General features: G+C 43.7%; 1 long non-coding RNA gene across 1 annotated transcript in view; it reads left to right on the plus strand.

The window, feature by feature from the left end:
• LOC138285084 (uncharacterized) overlaps window positions 1–12,949 on the plus strand; it is a 97,650-nt gene extending 84,701 nt beyond the window's left edge. The window contains exon 2 of the long non-coding RNA XR_011201516.1: window positions 9,857–12,949. This is a non-coding gene — a long non-coding RNA (uncharacterized lncRNA). The remainder of the gene's footprint in view (window positions 1–9,856) is intronic.
• Window positions 12,950–24,236: the final 11,287 nt, after the last annotated feature.

Below are 24,236 nucleotides of genomic sequence, written 5' to 3' on the forward strand. Positions count from 1 at the left end.
GGAGAGTGGGTTCCCTGGGCCTGTCCCCCCACTGTCGCACAGCAGCCCTCCCAGTTCCCCTGTGTTCCTGGGCCTCTGTCCCCTGAATGGTGTGTCCACTACCACTGCCCCCAGGTCCCTGTTGTTGTTTGGGTGGTGGGTCAACCTGGGTGCCCTGTAGTGGTGGACACACCGCTGATTGACGTGTCCTGGAGACAGAGGCATGGGCCCACTGGGTGGGAGCTGTGCTGGTGTTCCCAGAGGGGGTTGGTCTGGTGTAGCCTGTGGCTGTCTGTGGGGAACCGACTGTCCAGAGGTCCCCGATGGGCCGGGCTGGTCATCTGCGTCCAGGGAGACAGAGCTGCTGTCATCGCTGGGGGCCTCTTCTGGGGGTAAAATGGACATCTCTGTACCCTCTGTGGCGGTGTGGTGGCGTTCAGGTCCTGCAGGGGTATAAAGGTATGGTTATTGCTTCTGTGTGTGGCATTTCGTGTGATGGGTGGGTGTCCGTGTACCCAAGTGCAGGCATTCCTTGTGGGGGCTTTTGTGAGGGTGGCTTGTGGGGGTGATGTGTGTGTGCAGTGGGCATGCTTTGGTGATGGGTGTCCATGCTTTGGGGTCGCATGCAGGGCTTGGTGTTGGGATGGGTGGGTTGTGATGGTGAGCCATTTGCAAGGAGTTGGTGTGATGGGGTGGGGGTGAGGGTGGGGGTATGTGCTGGCATGCAGGTGGGGTGGGGGTGGGAAGCAGTAGTGAAGATTTGACTTACCAGAGTCCATTCCTCCGCCTACTCCTGCGAGGCCCTCAGGATGCAGGATGTGCAAGACTTCCTCCTCCCATGCTGTAAATTCTAGGGGAGTAGGTGGGGGTCCGCCGCCAGTCTTCTGCACTGCAATGTTGTGCCTTGATACCATGGAACGCACCTTCCCCTGTAGGTCGTTCCAGCGCTTCCATATGTCATCCCGATTGCGTGGATGCTGTCCCACCGCGTTGACCCTGTCCACTATCCTTTGCCATAGCTCCATCTTCCTGGCAATTGTGGTGTGCTGCACCTGTGCCCCGAAGAGCTGGAGCTCTACACGGACTATTTCCTCCACCATGACCCTGAGTTCTGCGTCAGTGAACCTGGGGTGTCTTTGGGGTGCCATGGGGTGGTGTGGATGAGGTGTGGGGTGGCGTTTGTGGTGATGAGTGTGGTGCGTGTGGTGGTGTGTGGTGTTTGGTGCGTGGATTCTGTGTGGGTGATGGTGTTGTGTGCCTCTGTGTTGTGGGATTGTCTATTCTGTGCTCTCTCTCTAGCCTTCGTCAATAATTTCGGGTCGTAGGGGTTTGTGGGTGATGTGGGTGTGTGTTTTATATTGTGTTGGGTGTGTGGGAGTGGTGTTAGTATGTGTATCAGGTGTGTGTGTTTCAAAATGACCAATGTGGCTGAGTTTTCTATGTGTGTGTGTATTTTGACCGCGGCGGTGTGTACCGCCAATGGAATACCGCGTTTGAAAGACCGCCGCGTGGATTCGTGTGTCGTGATAGTGTGGGCGTATTTCTGTTGGCGTGACGGTGGAGGTTTGGTCATCGTCATTTTTTGGCTGACCTTTGGTGTGGCGGACTTTTGTGGATGTCGGGTTTTTGGCGGTTTGCAAGTTGCGGGTCATAATGACCGTGGCGGTTTACTGCGGCCGCAGCGGTGTTATGGCGGTCTTCTGACCGGCGGTAAGCGCCTTTTACCGCCGAGGTCAGAATGACCCCCTAAGTCATTTCTTGCAGGTCTCGACCAAAGGGACCCATTGTTTACCGGTGCCAGGCAGCTCACTAGTCCCACGTTGTCCACGGTATACTCCTGACGACAATAGAAGTAGTAGATGCGATATCCCAGATTCCCATGCACCTGGGAGGTATACGCCTGTTTGCTAGAGATCATTTACTGTCTGGGGAGTGACATACGGGCGCCTAAGCACGTCTTTGACTGTCGATTCAGTACTGCCCGAATCCGAGTCCATGTGCATCATCGTGTTACTTTGGAGCAGCGTGGAGGAGTTCTGTGTGTGAATTGACGTGTCTTTCAACACTTTTGCTCATTCTGCAGCCACCTGCGTTCTCGTGGGTTGTGCCTTCAACTTCCTCCGAGGCTTCTGATGAGCAGTCGATGTGAGCCACTCCACAGCCTCACCGTCCTTCTCCGCCATACGGGCGATTCCCTTTGCATGCATCCATGTCCAGGCATCAGCAGGTGTAGAGAAGATAGGAGTGCGGTCGTCCATAATCACCAGAAGTTTAGCCGGAAACATCAAGGCATATTTAATGTTGTGCTCTCTGAGGCGTTGCTTGATCTTCACACAGGAGTATCGTTGGCGCTGGACCTCCGCCGTAAAGTCTGGGTAGGTGGTTATTGAGGCACCTTCACAGCGTTCTGGGCCATTTTTCTGGAAGTATTGAAGGATCATGTCTCGGTCCCTGTAATTAAGAAAGCGTGCTATGAGGAGGCAAGGTGACACTCTAGGAGCTGGCAACTTGCCTGCTATCCAGGGAGCCTGCTCCACAGAGAAAAACTTCGGAACTGCCCCTTTCAGCACCTCTCTTATTAGCCAATGCTCCAAAAACAATTCTGCGCTATGGCCCTCCACGTTTTCCGGGAATCCTATGAACCTTACATTATTGCGGCGGGATCTACCCTCTGCATCCTCTGCGCGCTGCTGGAGCACTTTCACTTTCTAGATCCAGTTTATGCACGTGTTTTTGCAGATCCAGTACAGCAGGGTCCATGGCTCGCAAGCCGGTCTCCATCTCCGTCACCCTGTCTGCCAGCCTGTGGTGATTGGCCCTGAGCAAATTAAGATCCTGAGAGACAGTGTCAATTCTGGTGTCAAGTGATTGCTTAGTGTCCATGATGGGCTGCAATACCATCTCAAATTGATCCGAATGGGCTTGAAGGGTAGACTCCAAGGTTTGCAGATTGAAAGGTCCTAGCGACGTTTCAGAAGGATCCGTTGTTTCGCACTGCAACACTGATTTGGCGACTTTAGTTTTCCCCATCATTCTATTTGTGCAAGCCAATTGCTCGGGGTAGTTCGCTTCTCCCAGGTTATGCCACTTACTGAGTCTTCATTCAAGATGGCTATTTGGATGACTTGTCATGCAGGCAGGGTACAAAAAAGGGGCGAGGATCCCTTCCCTACAGCATCCCACGTTCACACTCCCAAGCCCCGATGGTCCCAAAGCTGCCGGTGGCTCACCTCAATCCACACAGTAGGACCCAGATCCTCACACAAGGAGGGGAAGCAATAGGGCCACAGTCGCACCTCAAGACATTAGCAGGACCCAGTGTCCTCTAAGATCCCCAGTGAAGATGATGCACCATGAGGCTGTTGTAAGTCAGTAGCGATTAGATTAAGCATTAGCAGAAGACATCTTGTATTTAGCAACTATTGTGAACATTTCGTGTAATCCATTTTGTATTCATGGCAGCCATTTTCTCTGCCATGTGCTCGCCATGTGCTCTGTCCTACCTTCTTGTTAACTACTCTTGAAAATCTGTCTAGTGACAAGTTATATTTAGCATCTCCCACTTTTGCACATGCCCAGTAAGATCTGCAGCTGTTAGTAATTAGTAACAGACAGTAATGTGTCAACTAGTCCTTGAAAACTGTTAGCCCCTCCTACCTGTTGACTGTGCATTTCCATATGACCTTATATGTACACAAGTCTTGCTTCTATAATTGTACCACCTTCTTTTAGCCCCTGCTTGGGTATAAAAGGACCATGCTCTCTTAGTTCAGTGTGCTACTTCAAACATTAACGAAGGGTGCTGTTTGAACTGTAGTACCACCTCATGAGGTTTAATAAACTTTGTCTTTTATTTCAGTTTCTGTGGCAACTTCTTCCTATATGGTCTGAGGACTTTGTGCAGAGAAGGGCGAACCCCTTGCACTAGTAGGCCTTGCTGAGGCTTACTTCGACAAATTGGCACCCGAACAGGGACTCATTGGCGACTCTGACGCCCAACAGATTGGTCGCGACAAAGGATTGGGATCTCGCTGCGGACGAGCAATGCCTGAGGAGACCCGAGTCTTGTCAACCACAGCGTTTTTCCCATCTTTCTGATTTGACCATCCAGGTGGCGCCAGTCCACAACTGAGATCCTTTTTGTTTATTCGTCATGCAGTGACCATTTGGACGATTTTAGAACTTGGCAGTTAAAACCTAGACGCCCTGTGATTGGTAAGAGCCATTTTACGGCACTTGCTGTGGGTTTTGATACCTTAGTTTCACCACTTACTGTGGCTCTGGTGTTTTGGGTGAGTAGTCAATTTGTGTCCTTTGAATTGATATATAAATTGCAATTTATATAGGCAGGTAATGAGGAGAATTTTCTCCAATTTAATTTTGATTTGCACGGCACCTTAAGTGCTACTTTGATTATAATACTGCATATTCTGCACTATTTTTGGCATGCCTGTTTTTAGCGCACTTCGTAGGATGTGTTGCTTTTGTAATGGTACCAATTTGAGACTGGAAGAATCGCAACCGGCACCCCCAGAGGGGACGCCCAATAGAGATATGTATGTTAAACATGGTCTTTCTTCTATAATGTACAGCACATTATGGAATAAATACACTTGTGCAGATCCTGAGTTACGTTGGCCTATGCATGGGTCATTTGATTTGCGAAAGATTGAGTATGTGGAACAATGTATGTGTAAGCGAAGGTCTAGGCAAGATATGTTTGACTGTGTACGAATGTGGGAGAAAGAAGTGCGTGGACGAGTGAAGTGTGAGCAAGCTTTGCTTGAGAAAGAGCAGCGGAAAAATGTATATGTGAAAGCATTGGAAATGAGAAAGAAAGAAATAAATGACTTAAGGAGATTGAAGAGAAAGAACGTAAATTACAGGTAACTGGCCAATACACTGTTCGGCAACCTCTCTATCCTATCCTTAATAACCAGCACGATGATTTTTTGTTACTAGATCGCCCTCCACCTCCGTATGTCGTTCCTTCTGCCCCTCATAAGTTAGCTGAGGTCTCCGGTTCAGAGCACCAGAAGATATGAGACAGTCGCTCTATGTTGCCTGCTGACTGTGCGTCTGAGCTTAGATCTATTGCTTGTAAAGGAATTCGTAGCGTTTTCTCTGCTTCTGAACTTTTAGACAACATGAAAGGATGGACGGAAAAGGAGCAGCTATATTTTACTGATGCATTTGGCTCAGAAGTTATTGAACTATTTCAGAAATATTCTGATGAGTTAGAGCCCGATGATGTAGCAGCTGATCATAAGCAAATGCGTGATGGTCTTTTTGTTTTTTCCCAGGTGGCTGATGCAATCAGGCGTTTGGTGAAATTATGTGTTGCAGCAGTCCATTTGCAAGAGGAGAAAAGGGCCGTGTACGTAGTTGCACGGACATCTCAGACCGGCAGGGTGCAAGCTTCCATCTTCAGAACAGATAAGACTATAATAGTTCACGCGAAACCAATGCGGGAGGCCTCGCCTTTGTATGTTCCTCCTAAAGGATTGGGTACAAGTGATGATAAAACTTCTGTTGATGCTAAGGGTTATTTTATTTATAATTGGGTGTACACTCCTTAGAATAGGGCAGATGTAATGGCACTTAAAATAGCATTACCTGACCCGCGCAAAAATCCAGCCGCCTTTTATGAGGAAGTTGAGGGAGCAATTAGTTCTTGTACTATGACTTTGGCTGACATTGATTTATTTTTCAGATTTATATTACCGCCAGATATGTGGAGAACTGTTCGTAAAGTTGATGATCGTGTCGTTTTTGGGGCGTCATGGAAAGAATTAGAACAGATGGACGGGGATAGGAATCCTGCGAAAAAGCCATATCAGTTGATTCTAGATCGTCCCGCAGCCATATTAGTTAAGTTAAAAACGATTATTTCCCCTAAAAAGATAGATTGGACTGCTTTAGCATCTTGTAAACAAAAGGCAGATGAATCGGTCTCTGATTTCTTTACACGCTTTGAAGAAGCATTTCATGATTTTAGCGGCCAGTTATTGTCAGATGATACGGGCAGACATTTGTTTGTCGATAAATGTGTCGCAAATCTGTTACCAGGAATAGCTAGTTGTCTAAAAGCTAGTAAAAGTTAATGGACTACCTCTACTCCGGTTTCTCTTTTGACTATGGCTCAGTATTATGAATGTCAGGAATTAGAAGCAAAAGGTAGCGAGGATAAAAAGATTAAAGAATCAAAGATGAAGGTTATGTTGGCTCAAGCTTATGGTCCGCCTTTTAGAGGTAGTTTTAGAGGTGGACGTGGATCTTATGATTCTTCTTACACTCGTTCGAATTTGTCTGTTGATCACTGTGCGTATTGTAAGAAATTTGGGCATTGGGCTGCCGATTCTCCAGCACTACGTGTTCAGCAGTGTTCACGTGGTCGGGGACAAATGAGAAATCGCTCAGGATATTCAGGGCCTAGAAGAAGCACAAATGATCATGCTAGACTTGATGCTAATGTACGAAGGCAGGATGGGCTTAACACTTTTGATAGATGGAACGAATACCAGATGTCTAACTATGTGCAGCCTGATTTCCAAGATTCTGCTTATGCATCGGATTGCCTAGGATGGGGTAAGGAATCAGTTGCAGTTCCAGTAGATCAGAGGGGTCCCTATGTTACAGCACATGTTTTGGGTTCTACTGATCAGTTTCTGGTTGATACAGGAGCTACTCGTAGTGCCTTGTCTAAACAATTGATTCCAAGGGCTCCCCGTCTGGCTTAACCATTACATCGATAGGTTTTCGATGGAACACCTTCCGCTAGCCCATTGTCACAACCCCTTGCATTCCATGTTGATAAATTTACTGCTCCCTGTCCGTTTTTGCTTTCTCCAAAAACACCAGACAATATTGTGGGTCTTGATATTCTCAAGTATTTCAGAGCTACAATACGATGCTCTCCTGAAGGGGTGCGTGTTATTTTGAATGATAATCATCCTGTGATGGAAAGAGTTTGTCTTGTTAAAGAGGATATTGCACTAGCTTCACTCCCTAGTACTTTGCGGGCTACTTCAGTTACTGATGTGGGACAAATGATTATTCCACCGGTACATATTCGTGTCAAGGATGGAGCTGTATTGCCACGTTTGCCTCAATACAAAATTTCACAGGAGGGCGAAGAAGCACTCACACAAATTGTGCATGATCTTATTGCAGTTGGAGTTGTTGAGGAAGTTCCGTATAATGTTTGTAACAGTCCGATTCTTCCTATTCTGAAAAAGGATACTGATACTAGGATTTACTGATTCATTATTGATTTACGAGAAGTGCATAAGATTGGGGTACCACAATATCCTGTAGTATCTGACATCACAACACTTCTTACTTTGGTTCCCCCAACAGCAACTACGTTCTCTGTGATAGACTTGAAGAATGCTTTCTTTTCGATCCCTATTCGTACTGACAGCCGATATTTGTTTGGTTTTACTTTGAATTAACGATCTTATAGATTTTGCAGAGTTCCTCAAGGCTATACTGAGAGTCCTAGTATTTATAGTCAAGCGTTAAAAGGACAACTTGATTCTTTTGTTTTGCCTGAAGGTGTGGCTCTCACACAATATGTCGATGATATTTTGTTGGCAGCTGATACCCCTGAGCAATGTGAAAAGTGCACATTGTCCTTACTTTCTTTTCTTGCTTCACACCATCATAAAGTGTCACGAAAGAAATTGCAGTATTGTAGACCAAAGGTAACCTATTTAAGTCACCTTTTGTCTAAGGAGGGCTGTGCACTTACATCAGATCATATTCAAGCAATTTTAAAAAACACACGTCTACCCTCTACTCAGAAAGATGTTCATGCATTCCTTGGTCTTACTTCTTTTTGTAGGCAATGGATATTAGGGTTTTCACACATTGTCAAACCTTTGCTAGCACTTTTGACTAAAGATACTCCAATGCCCCTCCCATGGACAGATGAATGTGAGACTGCTTTCCGGCAGCTACGACAAGCCCTTTGTTCAGCACCAGTGTTAGGTACTCCAGATTACACAAAGCCTTTTGCACTTTACGTACATGAGAAAGATGGAAGTGCATTGTCAGTTTTAGTACAGACACATGGTGATAAGCAGCGTCCCTGTGCATATTTTTCAGCAGTACTTGATCCTGTCGCTCGAGCGTTGCCTGGGTGTTTTCGTTCAGTTGCTCAACAGCTGTGTCAATACGTCAGAGTGAAGGGATAGTTTTGTCACATAAGCTGTTGGTGTTAGTCCCACGTGCGGTTGATGCTCTTTTAAATCAAACAAAGACGCAACATTTCACTATCTCTCGCCTGACAGGATATGAATTGACATTGCTGGCTCCTCACATTACACTGAAGAGATGTGCAACACTAAATCCAGCCACTTTGTTGCCATATCCGGTGACTCAGCCTCAGTCACAAGAAACACATGATTGTATATTCCTTACCGAAGAACAGACAAGGGTCGTATTGATTTACAAGATACGCCCCTTCCAGATGTAGACGGGGAATTGTGGGTTGATGGGTCTTGTTTGAAGTTGCCAGATGGTACGACCTCAGCTGCATATGCAATCACCACAATATACACAGTAGTGGAGACAGTTAGTATACCACAGAAGTCAGCTCAAGCAGCTGAACTAATAGCTTTGACACGAGCATGTGAGCTTAGTACTGACTTATGTGTGAACATTTATACAGGCAGCCGCTATGCTTTTGGAGTGGCTCATGATTTTGGTTTGCTTTGGAAGGAGAGAGGCTTTCTCACATCCCACGGGATGAAGATAATGCACAGAGAATTAGTGCATAACCTCTTGACTGCATTGACATATCCAAAGAAACTAGCTATTGTGAAATGTAGTGCACACAAGAAAGTGACCCATAATTTAGGGCAAGGTAATGCCCTTGCGGACCGCGTAGCACGTGAGACTGCGATGCAGCGAAGTACTACTTCTATGTATGTAGTGAAGTCACAAGCTGAACGTTGGCATAATGCTAGACAAGATGTATTAGATATACTGAAATTTGCTTCTGTGAAAGAACGTGACCAATGGTCTGAAGAAGGAGAATTGGATGATGAGGGCTGTTGGCAGAATAAGCAGATAGATAAATGGAAATTGGCTACAGCTTTTGTACAACATATGGTTCAGATGGCACATTGGCTGGCACATGTTGGAGCTTCAACAATAACGAAGTTGCTTACGCAAGTTTGGGAGCATCCAGAAATTTCCAGTACAGCTGAGAGTAGTACAGTCTTGTTTGATCTGTTTACAATACAATCCTGGAAAAGGGCAACAAACTCCTGCGGGAGGGTTTGCTACACCAACTGCACCATTTGAAGTTCTACAAATTGATTCTATTCAGCTTGAACGCTGCAACAATTTAAAGTATGTCTTGGTGGTGGTATGTGCCTTTAGTAAATGGATAGAGGCAAACCCCACAAAGGATAATACTGCCATTACCACAGCGAAGGTGCTTTTGAAATAATTTTTCCCTAGGTTTGGTGTTTGCAGACTTTTATGGAATGATAACGGACCTCATTTTGTTGGGGAAGTTATTAAGTATGTCCTAAAAGGATTAGGGATCAAACAGAAGTTCCATGTGGTTTTCCACCCACAATCAGCAGGGTTGGTGGAAAGGTATAATGCTACTTTGAAGCTGAAATTAGCGAAGATACAGGCTTCCACATCCTTAACTTGGCCGGGTGCATTACCATTGGCATTATTGTCTATTAGGTCAGTGCCACAGTCTCGAATAGGCCTTACCCCCTATGAAATAGTATTTGGAAGGCCAATGAACATTTGGGGAGTTCCTAAGCCAAATTCTGTATATGATGTACCTTGTGTCCTGATGAATGATTATTTGGCACAGTTAACCGACAATTTGGTTTCTATTCATCAACAGGTTTGAGAAGTACTTCCTGACAGATCTACAGGTGAAGGCCATGAACTCCGACCTGGTGACCAGGTGATGATCAAGTACTTTGAAAGATCAAGCAGCTTGGAAACAAGGTGGCGAGGCCAAGAGCAGGTGCTCCTTGCGACAAGGAAAGCAGTTCGAGTGACGAACCGAAAGAATTGGGTCCATAGTACTCACTGCAAGAGAGTGGTACCTACCTTGGTGGAACCTGCTGTGCTGACCGATCATCAAGAGATTTTGACTACGGAGAAAGGCCGTGCTATTTCACCTGACAAATCTGTTCTTTCCGTACAGTACCATCCGATTTCTGCGATATAGTTGGAGACCGAGGAAAGAATCTGCGGTGCCGGAGAAAACTGGTTGAGCTACCGCCCTGGGTTAGTGAAACGGAGAGCCAATGTGGTAAGGGGGGGGATTAGCCATGCATTAGAGTAGTGACACTCATCTTGGCCCGTGGTGAAGAAATCAGCAGCTGCCTAGGGATAAGAGCTCCTGCGATTGTTTTTAATTAATTTCTGGAAGGGTCGATTATCACTGTTGCTAAAATGAATAACAAAATGGTCATTAGCAATATGGGGTTTGGTGTTGTTTTGGTTGTTATGGCAATAATCACCTGGTTTGTTGAAAAGAAGGCTCCTGCTCGTGAGTTTTTTGTTGCCACTACTCCAGTACCAGAGGATCACTATTACTTTACGCTTCCCTATCAGGAGCAGAAGCACCGTCAATCGTACTTCAATAATACTTTCATTCAGATGTTGCATCATACTCATAATGCTACAAATACTACTAACTGTTGGGTATGTGGAATGATACCTGCGCATCAAAAGAAAGGAGGAACACCTTTCATTCCTCTGCCTTTTTCACACAATGGTTCTTGTCAAGCTTGTTACGCTTTTGTTTGCATCTGGAAAACGTGCAGAGGGCGGACCACTTTTTCGCCTTAATAAAGTATGCGACCAAGACAAAGATGGGTATCACCAAGCCAAAGGAACTAAATGGGAATGGGAAGAGTATCAACCGGACAATGTTTCAATACATATGTCTTTACAAATATAAGAAACTCTGACAAGAAAGAACAATTTGTGATTTCTGTTACAAAAACTAAAGCAGATTTATGTATACGTAGCATTGGGTGAATTCCAGTGGGGATAAGTGATTGTACCTTGATTTTAACTATTGAGGGTGTAAATAATAGTAGTTTTACAGCTTCACATGATACATATTTTGTTTGTGGTAGCTATGGATATTACCAACTACCTGTTGGGTGGTCAGGTGTGTGTTAAGTATCTTTTCTATTACCCCCTGTGTTTTTGGCACCTGCATCATATCACCAAGATTTTAAACTGTTCAATGACCTCATTAAAAATAGATATAAAAGGACAATAAGTACAAACGAGGTAGACCAAACGGACACTAGCCTGCAACAATATGTTGATTTTAATTTAGGGTTGTTCTCCTTTGTGGGTGCTGCGTTAAACAGTAGGAAAGTGAGACGATTGACTAGGGTTGTGGAAGCTGTTACCAATCCGGCAGCTCTGGCACTTGGGAATATTACAGAGGAGCTCCAAATTGCGAGGATTGTAGCGCTCCAAAATTGTATGGTACTAGATGTGATATTAGCTGATCGAGGTGGTGCATGTCACATCATCAGTAGTAGTTGCTGCGTTTTCATTCCAGATCACTCACCTTCAGTATATCATGCAATATCTAAATTGCATAAAATTGCTGCAGAAATCCACACAGAGACTGGTACTTGGACTTTTTCTGGATGGTTTTGGGCTCTTGTTTCCACTAGGGGCTGGAAACTACTGACTATCCTGTGTGTAATGATTGCAATATTTTTCACATGCCGTATCTGTATTCAGTGTGGTCCAATGTTCTGCTCCATGTGTATTACTGCTTGTATGCCTACCAAAAGAAATATTACAGAAGTGAAAGCACTACACATGTTAGATAAGGAAATAGCTGAAATGATGAGCATAAATATACAAGATGAATATTTAGATTATCCCAGAAAGACGAATGTCTTCAGCTAATGCTGAAAGGGTTTTCTGTTGTAAGTCAGTAGCGATTAGATTAAGCATTAGCAGAAGACATCTTGTATTTAGCAACTATTGTAAACATTTCGCGGAATCCATTTTGTATTCATGGTAGCCATTTTCTCTGCCATGTGCTCGCCATGTGCTCTGTCCTACCTTCTTGTTAACTATTCTCTAAAATCTGTCTAGTGACAAGTTATATTTAGCATCTCCCACTTTTGCACATGCCCAGTAAGATCTGCAGCTGTTAGTAATTAGTAACAGACAGTAATGTGTCAACTAGTCCTTGAAAACTGTTAGCCCCTCCTACCTCTTGACTGTGCATTTCCATATGACCTTATATGTATACAAGTCTAGCTTCTATAATTGTACCACCTTCTTTTAGCCCCTGCATGGGTTGAAAAGGACCATGCTCTCTTAGTTCAGTGTGCTACTTCAATCATTACCGAAGGGTGCTGTTTGAACTGTAGTACCACCTCATGAGGTTTAATAAACTTTGGGCCTGATTACAACTTTGGAGGATGTGTTAATCCGTCCCAAAAGTGACGGTAAAGTGACGGATATACCACCAGCCGTATTGCGAGTCCATAATATCCTATGGAACTCGTAATACGGCTGGTGGTATATCCGTCACATTTGGGACGGATTGACACCTCCTCCAAAGTTGTAATCAGGCCCTTTGTCTTTTATTTCAGTTTCTGTGGCAACTTCTTCCTATATGGTCTGAGGACTTTGTGCAGAGAAGGGCGAACCCCTTGCACTAGTAGGCCTTGCTGAGGCTTAATTCGACAAGGCGACGCAACCATTTATGTGCAGGGCCATTATCAGTGCTTAACTTGTGTTTGTTGTTCCCGCCTGTTTGTGCGTGTTCTTCTGCCTCAAACATTTTAATGCGAGCAAAAGAGACTTATGGGAAAGACGGAGGAAGAGAAAAACAAAAAACGCCACAATGGGAGAAAGCAGAAAACTGCAAGAGTGAGCTGAAGGGGCAGGGAGTGGGTTTATATGGATTAAAGATGCCGAGATGGCTTCAGGATTACGCTGCCTCAGTACTCCGTGTCCTCACATTTCTTTGCAGCAGCAGCGTGTTGAAGTGGAGGGCTTTGAGCACTGGCATGTTTTTATTTACGAATTAAGCACTGGCCCTGATTTTCAGTTCCCAGGATAGCCCGTCACTATGGCACCTTTATCAGGCAGTGGCATCCCGAGTAAGCAGGAGCACACCACTACTACAGGCTGCAGTGCAGGAGGCCAGAGCGCGGCGTGTAGATTAGTTTATTCCAGCAGTAGAGCCACTGCTCCGTGGCACCTCACGCCGTGAAACGCCACTCCTGCGATGCATCTGCTAGGAGTCTCTATTTGCCGGCCACGCGCCCCAGTATACGCTCGCTACATCACTCACCTCGGGCCCTCTTCCGTGCTGGGCCCCAAGACATCCACCGCTCCAGCTTGCACGTTGCTCTCGTCGGGTAGCCGCGAGCTGAATGGCAAGGGCTCGGTGGCTCCACAGGTCGCACCTCCGCCCGGTCAGTCGGTGGCTCCTGGCACCAAATTCCAGCTTCGGACGACGTAGGGCACTTCTCCAATTGCCCCTGTCACTTGCAGTAGCGAGTGGCTGAGGCAATGGCGATGCCTGGCGGGATTACTTCTTGGGCCCGAAACAGAGCTGTCTTCCACACGTCAGTCTTGGCCTCCATCTTGCCCACGCCCTCGAGATATCTGACATTTAACGAGAGTTTGTTAATTAAAATAAGGTCTGCCCATTTTGGCCTATGGAGGCCATTCACTACAGAGGGGGAAAACAAATCTGGCTATTTTTCCTCACCAGGGCTTATAAATCTATGTTTATAAGGTTGCTCCTCTTAGTTACATGCACCCAACTCTAGAGGCACATAGGGCACACCTCAGGGATGACTTATATGTAAAATTAAGGTAGTTTAAGACTTTGGAAGTACTTTTAATTCCAAAGTCAAATTTGCATAAAACTTTATTTTAAAAGTAGCTAGCAAGGCATGCTTGCCTTTAAAATGACACTGGGCAACTCAGCAGTGCACCTATGGGTGCACTACCTATGCTGGGGTCCCTAAACCTACATGCCCTACCATATACTAGAAACTTATAGGTACGTTGACATAGCCAATTATAATTAGCCTAATTTTCATATTAATTTTACACAAAGCACAGGCCCTAGGACTGGTTAGCAGTACCCATGGTACCATCAGAGTAAGGGAAACACCACCAAAAAGTGAAAAATGGGGGCAAAAGTTAGGGGGCCTCTGCAATCAGCCCTGTTTTCTCACAATGTGGCACTTCTATAATGTTTTTAATGGTCTGTCAGACCGATCGTCTCATGGACCAGCAGATGAACTATGATAAAACTCATTTTACCTCTTACTTTAGATGCACCTTGATTTTAGCAAAATAGGTGGTTGTTTTATTTGGTCAATGGGATACTCCATCACTTATTAGACACTTGGGCCCATATTTATATCTTTTCAGCACCGCATTTGTGTCCTTTTTTGATGCAAAAGCGGCAGAAATGTGCAAATATAATTATATTTTTAAGTTTGTGTCACTTTTGTGTAAAAAATGACACAAATGAGGTGCTAAAAAAGTATAAATATGGCCCTTATTCTGTCTACAGCATTCCAGTTTTCATCACATAGAATTTCCTTGGAATAAGATTGCGAGAATAGGAGTATCACATCCACTACGCTATGAATCAGTTCCAAAGAGACACTTATGAACAATTAGGCCAAACCTAAAGAAAGATTCTTATCACAACCAACTTTTATAGCTTATGTTGTACAATATATATTTCCACATCAATACAGGCTGACAAGATTTATGTGCGTTTACTTGTAAAAGAAAAGAGTCAATCAAGGAATGGAAAAATAATTGTTGACATAGACAACTTAACAAAATCCTATATATAAAACATGTATGTAACAATATATATCCATTGAAATTTTATTCCTATGTCTTCAAAAAAATGAATGACATTGTGATTCATTGACAATAGAAAAATAAGAAGGCAGTTATCTGAAATAAAATAATACCAATTGAGAATGTGCAGTTTATATTTCAGACAACTTTTTGCCTTATTCCCTAAATACCCGAAACAATTATATAATAATTCTAGTAAAAATCATTATTAAACACGTTGTTTGAACTTTAGAAGCATGTGAAGGAGACTGCAGCCAATAATCTGGGGGACAATCAGAACAGTTGCTGGGTATCCGAACATAAAATCATAGAGACAAAAGGACCCAGGAGCATAAAGGGTGGGGGGGCTTGCTAGGAGGAAAGCACTAAATCTGACTCAGAGGACTCTAACACGACCAGCCCTTTGTAATGACTTAGAAGGACATTAGTGAACAATTTGCAAAACCAATGTCTGCCACCACTGACATACCCACCCTCAGTCCTGTATCCCCAGTAGATATGCCACACCTAGCATGTAGACATACCAGGGTCTCCTTTTTCCCAGATCCTGCTCTGCTTGTACCCAAGCCAGAGATACTGGTGTCAGAGGCACTTGATACTTTAAGATGCCTCTCAATTGGTCAGACTACAGTACTAAATGCTATTCAGGGTGTCGATCAAAACTTAAAGGCCTGATTACGAGTTTGACAGGATTGGGACAGTCGTGCTTTTTGGCGGTTTCTCTGCCCACTTGCTTGGTGCTCCGACTGCCCAATTACAATGAGAGTGGCAACACGATAAGAAGAATTATGCATTCCAGCCGACTCCGGCGATACTTCTACCCCCATGGCAGGACAACCAGATGCTTCTCATGGATAGATTGTCACCAGGCTTTCTGCCGTGTAAATAATGATCTGCCTTTTTGCTGAGCTTTCCTTAGTAGGGACACCACCATGCATGAGTCGGTGAAAAGGCAGTGAATGATAAATAGTGAGCACCAATTCATCTGAAACCTTGTTGCACATTTAGTAGCAGTATGTCTTATACTGTGTGGTCTGCAAGTTAAACAGTTTTGACTCACATGTTTCCAGTGCGTTTTGTCAAAGGCTGGGCCCTTGTGGCATTCACCAAAACCAAAACAACAATGTTGACCCTGCCCTGGTGTTCACTGACCAAGTCCTATAGGATGCAGCATCACAGTTCCAATACTTTTTTTTTTATTTTATTGCATCTCAAGCACTGCTTCAGGCTCCTGCGAAACATACCACCGTCATGAATCTGCCACTGTGAAATCGCCAGCCCTGGGGGAGATTCCTAATATGACAGGCGGGGAGGCCAGCGACTCGGCAGAGTATTCAGTCCCGCTGTCGTGAGGGGTTGTCTGTAAAACAGACAATCTCATAATCTGGCTCTAAGACAAGTAATCAACACCCTGGCCCCACTGTCTACACTGCCACACTGATTGACACACACGCACAAACAGAAATGACACCAATCACAACACACACATAGCCAATACCTAAAACAAAATGCAAACTAATTGCACACAAGCATAAACACATATAAAAATCAAATATTCACATATCCACCAAGGCTTCAAGAGAAACAAGCACACATGGCACCTCACCTTCCCTTTCCCCAAAACCATCAACAGATCTTAAACCTACCATTACCCTTACACCCTTCCCCTTCCTGCTTCCTAGCCTATCCCTAAACCCTCCACAATCGTAAACCTACCCTTATCTCTAAACCCACCACCCAACCTGCTTTTTCTCATATCCCAAAATCCTTCCCTCATCTTAACCTACACTTACCTCTAAACCCACCACTCATCTTGCTCTATCCTATACCCTGAAACCCTTCCATGTCCCTAAATTTACCCATAACCCTAAAACCACTGTCCTTCCTGCTCCTTGAACCATGAGATTTTGTGACCGAAAGCCCTCAACATTAACCTCTACACATTTACATTCTGAAGGTGAGCCTTATGTTCTTGGAGCTATGGAACCCATAAATGAACAATGGGATGGCCCCTTGGATGTTCGGTTTCATCATAGCAGTGCAATCAATTAAATAGTGGTTGCAGTAGTAGTGTTACCTTACTTCAACAACCTGGGATTGTTTTGGGATAATCAGAGTACATACACATGTTTATAGTACATATCAAGTGCTCAACTGGTTGCATGGCACAATATGGGAACAAAAATATTGCAATATCAAAAAAAATCTTGGTTTTAAACTTTGTATGTAAACAAAAATATATACATATAAATATATTGGAGACACAAATACAACCAACACACATAAATGCATCTACTATGCCATATATAGCATTATATTTAGTCAACTTTAGCGATTAAAGCTTGAAATAATAATATCATTACCAAAAAATAGATATTATATTAACATTATATATTAAAATGAATTGAAAAATAAAAATGTATACTGTAAAAATCTATTTAAACTTTAAACCATAAATACTAATAAATTATATTATGTTTAAATTACAATAACAAATAATACTCATATAAAAATGACAAATTATATAAAAAAGAAATGAATGAAAGAATATTTCAAAAAAGTAGAATCTAAAAAATATTGCAACTTTAAAATGTATGTGAAGTGAATTATTCTTGATTGCACTGGTTTAGATCATCGCCTGATCCTCTGAAATTATTGCATTTTATATATGACTTTAAAAATAATGAAAACAATATTACATTTTTAAAAATTATTCCCATGCTTAATCAACTAGTGCTAGGCAAAACATCAGACTTTGGAGAGGTCAGATTTATAATTACAGCTCCATGTACACTAAAGTAGGGAATGTATGGGGCTTTGGAGTGGTAGCTTTTACTATTCCTACTTGAATTTTAAGAATGAAAGGGATAGTGTTGGAATTTGGAGGGGGTAGATTAACTAGTCCCACTTCAATCTGAGCAAAAGTAAATGAAACAGACTTATGAGGAGTCAGATTTATTATTCCCAGTCCTAACATTTGTTCAAATAAATCATTTAAATATAGACAAACAAGTTAAAAATTTAAATTATATGTGAAATAATTAATTTATCATTAAATATACAGCACATTACATTTAATATTAAGAACTATCAATTTTGTGTTAAAAACACAAAACTTTAAACAGTTTACCAATATTTTCAGCTAAACCAATCATCTGGAAACAATTACAATTAATGCAAAAAAATAAAACATTGAATAATAGTTAATATTACATTATTTATTAAATCAAACAACTAATATTAATGCAATTAAATAAATATAAAAGTATGTAACAAAATGATGTATGTAATAAACTAACAATGAATTAAACATCAACAAATAGAATAGCAACTGATGTATTTAAAAAAATAAATTTCATATAAAATTCACTAACTATTCTAAAACAAATCAAACACAAATATTACCACAATAACGAGAACATATAAAATAACTAAAATCTATTTAACTTATTAAAACATGACAATCTATAAAACCTTATTTAAAAAACATCATTATATGCAATTATATTAAAAAACAATAATGAACACCTAAAAAGGATATTCTTACCTTCAATATTAAGTTCTACAATTATTCTGGCCATGATATTTGTGGCTCACAATACTTTTTTCACCAATATTGCATTCAAACACCAATCGACAAGCATTAGGTACTGCAAAGGTGCTTTCTTACCCACTAGCCAAGGAGCCATTGGATTTTACGTCCATGGAAGGGGGAAAGGACAGTGCCAGTGTTCAGCTTGCATTGTAATCCACGCACAGGATGTCCAATTTGCATTTTTAAGTGGCATCGCTTCAACTGTGATGGTGTTCAGAAATTCTCCATTTGCAAAATTAGAATGAGTTCTCACTTCTACTAGTTAGTTCCACTAATTAGATGATTTCTGTTGAGAGTCAGGCAAAATGTGCTTTCACGTGGATGTGCATAATGCTTATTGGAGCTGGTAAGGTCATTGGATCCATGTCCTGGCCCATCAAACAGTTTCTTACATTTTCTTTGACCATTCCAAGGAACCAGATTCATTCTTTCTGGTTTGCTTTGAATTAGATCATCTGCTCACCGGTTCTTTAATTGTGGACTTCAATGATAAGTCCATCTGCACATCTGACTGTAATTTAGGAGAAGGAGAAGGGGCTGCAGCACTTAAACAGTGCTCTATGGTGCCAGGCAAGTTTGGGGGCTGTGTGTGGCCAAAGACCAGACCAAGACTGGCCTGTCTGCACCCGTCTGCAGATGAACAATGCAGGGACACCTCTTTTTCATCTGCCCCAGGACATTGTGTTGCGATCGGGAAACATAAGTTAATCTTGTCTAAACTGTTAATTGTCCAAAAACTGGCAGTGGTTCTAGATCTACTATCATGTCTATTTAGATAATCGCAGTGGGGGATCTGAGTGAGAAAATCACCACAGTAGAAAAGGTATTGGGGTTGCATGCTTTGGGGCTGGATATGTAAGTGTGTGGGAGCGACTGTTGTTTCAATCCCCTACTAATATGTTCTTCTATGTCAGTGACTTACAACCTCATAACAAGTTTAGTGATCCCAATGCAGGACTGCCTAACTTGCGGGGAAGATGCCACAACTATGGCGGTGACATCCCCCCACCCTATTACAATGTTCCCACCAGTCTGACTGGTAGAAACATTGTAATAGAGAGTTCCCATTGGTCACAGTGCTAAGAGATAGCACTCGGCTCCCTTTAAGAAGCTGAGTGCTATCTCGTAGCACAGAGAGGGGCTGACCAGCATCCTCACATTCCGAAGCTGTTGGGCAGGGGTAATCCTGTACTGCCCATGCCATTGCATAAGCAGTGCAGGGGGGCCCCCTGTAGCCCCCAGCACACCATCACCACCGGCCTTTCTATGCTAGTGAAACCGCCATGGAAAGGCTGGTGGTGAGGGGAGTTATAATGAGCCAGGGGGTGCTGAGTTCAGCACTGCCCTGGCTGAGTACAACTCAGACCACCATCACCACACCCAGAACAATGTTCCTGGCTGGGATTGTGGTCCCCTGGTAGGTCCACCTGCCATGGTTGTAATTGGGCGGTCGGACTACACAGAGTGCGGCGGTCTGACCCTCAGTGCTAGTGTGGCAGTCCTCGGACCGCCACAATTATAATGAGGCCCTAAATCTTGTCTCAATGCAACACTAGCTAAGCCCATTGATTGCTTTGGCCAAAGTGCACCATGCCACTAATGATGTTATTTCTGATACCTTGGATCATTCAGTGGATCTTTTCCCCTGTGGCTGGTAGGAAGAAAAGGAAAGAATCTGCACTCTCACCGTCATCATATAATAAGTCCTCACTCAGTACCTCAAAATCCTCCTAGGGAAAACAACGCAGTACAGCTGTGGCTATTTCTGAACATTCGTTAGACAATATATACTCCAGAGTCGAGGTTTTAGTGAGAAGTTAATTAATGAAAGTTTAAAAAGAATAGGGGTTGTTGATAAGGTGCAGCATGATTTGGTCTCCAGGTTTGAGAAGCACCCTGTGGTACTGGGCAATTTTGAGAGTACACACAATCAGGCAGAGCATATTTACCTGAGGTAAATTGGTATTACTTACACCATGTCAACAGGCCATAGTAGGCAAAATGGCAGGGGAGGGGATTGTCCTATTTATCCAGCCACAGGGCCAGGCTAAGCCCTCAGATGGCAGTTTGATTTCCTATGATGTTCCTACAAACCAGGCTTCCCCAGGAGTTTCTTGAGAGGACAAGTTGCATCACAGTGACTGTTCTTGCCAAAGCCCCTGCAAAAGTAACCATCAACCTCCCACCTGAGGTTCTGCCATGTGTGGTGGTTTTGAGTAACTCCCCCCACTACAAGAAAGGTTGTGGGGGGATTATAGCCAGCTAAAAATAAAGAGCAACAGCAGCAGCTTTCACCACAACAACAGGGACCCCAAAGGCAACGCCGAAGGCAGGAGAGGATATTCCTGGACCAAGACAACCCTTCAGGGCCTCAGGGAACATGACATCATTCAGAGGTACAGACTAAACTGGCAAGCCATACAGCAACTGCTGCGCACAATTAAGCCACAGTTGGCACCCAGCTTGCAGACACCCCACATCATTCCACCAGAGACCAAGCTTCTAGCTGTCCTACGCATGTTGGCAAGTGGCTCTTTTCAAACCACTGGTGCCCTGGTTGTCGGGATCTCACAGCCCTCATTCTCTGCTTTCCTTCCCAAGGTACTGGATTCCATCTTCTCCCTCACACCTGCCACATCAGCTTCCCAAACACACAGCAGAAGCAGCAGGAGACCAAATAGGGCTTCTATCAAATCAATGGCTTCCTACACATGAATGGTGCCATTGACTGCACATATGAACAATTGTGCCACCTGCTACAAAGGAGCATCGATACCGCAACAGGAAGCACACACACTCCATCAATGTGCAGGCCATTGTGGATCACCGGGGATTGATCACCAACATTGTGGCAAAGTATCCTGGGAGTGTACATGATTCATTCATCTTCCGCCACAGCACCATCAATCAACACTTCCAGGATGGATGATATGTAAATGGCCTACTTGTTGGTAAGTACAGAAACCTAGTTTTATACACACTGCACAGCAACCCTGTAGGACACACAAATCAAACACCACAACAGCAACATGTGGCCAGGGAGACACTGAGGTTGTGACACTGCTAGTCATGTTTGATATCCTGACCAAAGGGATACACATCTATGGACAAATGACAGATGAAAGCAACAACAGATGCCACTCCAAAGACACAAGGGACCAATTTAAAACCACACGGAGACAATGAGATGGCCTTAACTGGCAGTACAACTTGGAAGATGAATCTTCCAATATCATATCAATAACACACAATCACACACCCTTCTAAGCAATACGTACTGTGTAAGGGGTGTGTAATGTGTTTTGTTACAGGTCAAACACCATGAGACACATAGCATGATGATGCTTACTCTAATGAAGGTGACATGGAATCATTGAGGCAGTACCAACATCTCACATCACTCCTGGAGTGACATTGCCCGCTAGCAATAAGGAAGTGGACTGTGCTATGAACACATATTGATGTGACAATAATGCAAAGTGCACATTTCTACACATACGGATAGAGACAATTACACATATACATTACAGATGTACAGGCACACGGACCTTCTGACACTTAAACCTTCACCCCCACAACCAAGTTAGCCAGGTTACCTGGAGCAGGTTCAGTAGTGTAGGTTGACGTTTACACATGAGCCAACTCGGTGAGAACGCAAAAATAGATTTGCCTAGAACATGTCACACATGGGATATTTGTGCATTGTCAATTGTGAACACTTCAGTGCTGCCAACTTATGGAGATGTGTTGTAGGTTGTCACCTAGCCAAATCAAAGGGCCACACTGTTGTTTTTCACGTGCTATTACATATGTTGAATTGGATGGGATGTTCAGGCCATATAGTGCAACCGTGTCACCACCACAGTGGAATCGATTGTGTGTGTGGAAGTATCATGTCACCTCCAGTGAAGGCACATGGACACTTCTTTCACATGACATAATCCATGGGAGATACACAATGAACTGCAAGTTTACAAATATACCGCTGATATCAGGTCAATCATCCAAACTGCAGTTTTGATAATTAAACAACCCAATGCAGAAAGAACATCCTAGAAGCCTAGGATCCCACACAATAACACAAACAAAGATAAGACACAGATGACACAACATAACAACTGCCATGCAAAGAGATAATGAAGGTGCAAGCAACATCCAAATATTTACACTCATTCTCTCTTTCAGCTCATCAGGGTTACGGGATCCAGCCATGGATCATGACCCCATTTGCCAACCCAAGCACAGCCTCAGAGCGTGCCTATAATGATGCACATCGGAGGACACGCACCATAGTAGAGAGGACTTTTGGCATCCTGAAGTCCAGATTCCGGTGCCTCAACATCACCGGAGGAAGCAACCTATATACACCTGAAATGGTCTGCAAGATCATTTTGACCTGTGCCATCCTGCACAACATTTGTGTAGAGAGGAACATTCCCCTCTATGAACAAGACCCACAAATGCCTGAAGAGGAGGAAGAGGAGGATGCTGTTTGTGAAAATGATGGGGACCATCCAAACACTGCAGCAGGATTGCGTTGGAGACAACACATTGTACAAAACTTCTTCTAACTATAGTCACCATCACCACTTTGATATCATATGTCATTAAACACCTACCTTCATCACTCACTCATGCTCTGGGTAATTTCTATGCATCACATGATCTCTAGGAATCATAATCAGAGTTTAGCCTCATGGAGCATTGCAGAAATACTGATTAGGATACTGAAAAAGCCACACCCAGAACAATGTTCCTGGCTGGGATTGTGGTCCCCTGGGAGGTCCACCTGCCATGGTTGTAATTGGGCGGTCGGACTACACAGAGTGCGGCGGTCTGACCGTCAGCGCTAGTGTGGCAGTCCTCGGACCGCCACAATTATAATGAGGCCCTAAATCTTGTCTCAATGCAACACTACCTAAGCCCATTGATTGCTTTGGCCAAAGTGCACCATGCCACTAATGATGTTATTTCTGATACCTTGGATCATTCAGTGGATCTTTTCCCCTGTGGCTAGTAGGAAGAAAAGGAAAGAATCTGCACTCTCACCGTCATCATATAATAAGTCCTCACTCAGTACCTCAAAATCCTCCTAGGGAAAACAACGCAGTACAGCTGTGGCTATTTCTGAACATTCGTTAGACAATATATACTCCAGAGTCGAGGTTTTAGTGAGAAGTTAATTAATGAAAGTTTAAAAAGAATAGGGGTTGTTGATAAGGTGCAGCATGATTTGGTCTCCAGGTTTGAGAAGCACCCTGTGGTAGTGGGCAATTTTGAGAGTACACACAATCAGGCAGAGCATATTTACCTGAGGTAAATTGGTATTACTTACACCATGTCAACAGGCCATAGTAGGCAAAATGGCAGGGGAGGGGATTGTCCTATTTATCCAGCCACAGGGCCAGGCTAAGCCCTCAGATGGCAGTTTGATTTCCTATGATGTTCCTACAAACCAGGCTTCCCCAGGAGTTTCTTGAGAGGACAAGTTGCATCACAGTGACTGTGTTCTTGCCAAAGCCCCTGCAAAAGTAACCATCAACCTCCCACCTGAGGTTCTGCCATGTGTGGTGGTTTTGAGTAACTCCCCCCACTACAAGAAAGGTTGTGGGAGGATTATAGCCAGCTAAAAATAAGGAGCAGCAGCTTTCACCACAACAACAGGGACCCCAAAGGCAACGCCGAAGGCAGGAGAGGATATTCCTGGACCAAGACAACCCTTCAGGGCCTCAGGGAACATGACATCATTCAGAGGTACAGACTAAACTGGCAAGCCATACAGCAG

This window comes from Pleurodeles waltl, chromosome 3_1, assembly GCF_031143425.1.
Source record: "Pleurodeles waltl isolate 20211129_DDA chromosome 3_1, aPleWal1.hap1.20221129, whole genome shotgun sequence".
In the NCBI taxonomy this organism is placed as follows: Eukaryota; Metazoa; Chordata; class Amphibia; order Caudata; family Salamandridae; genus Pleurodeles; species Pleurodeles waltl.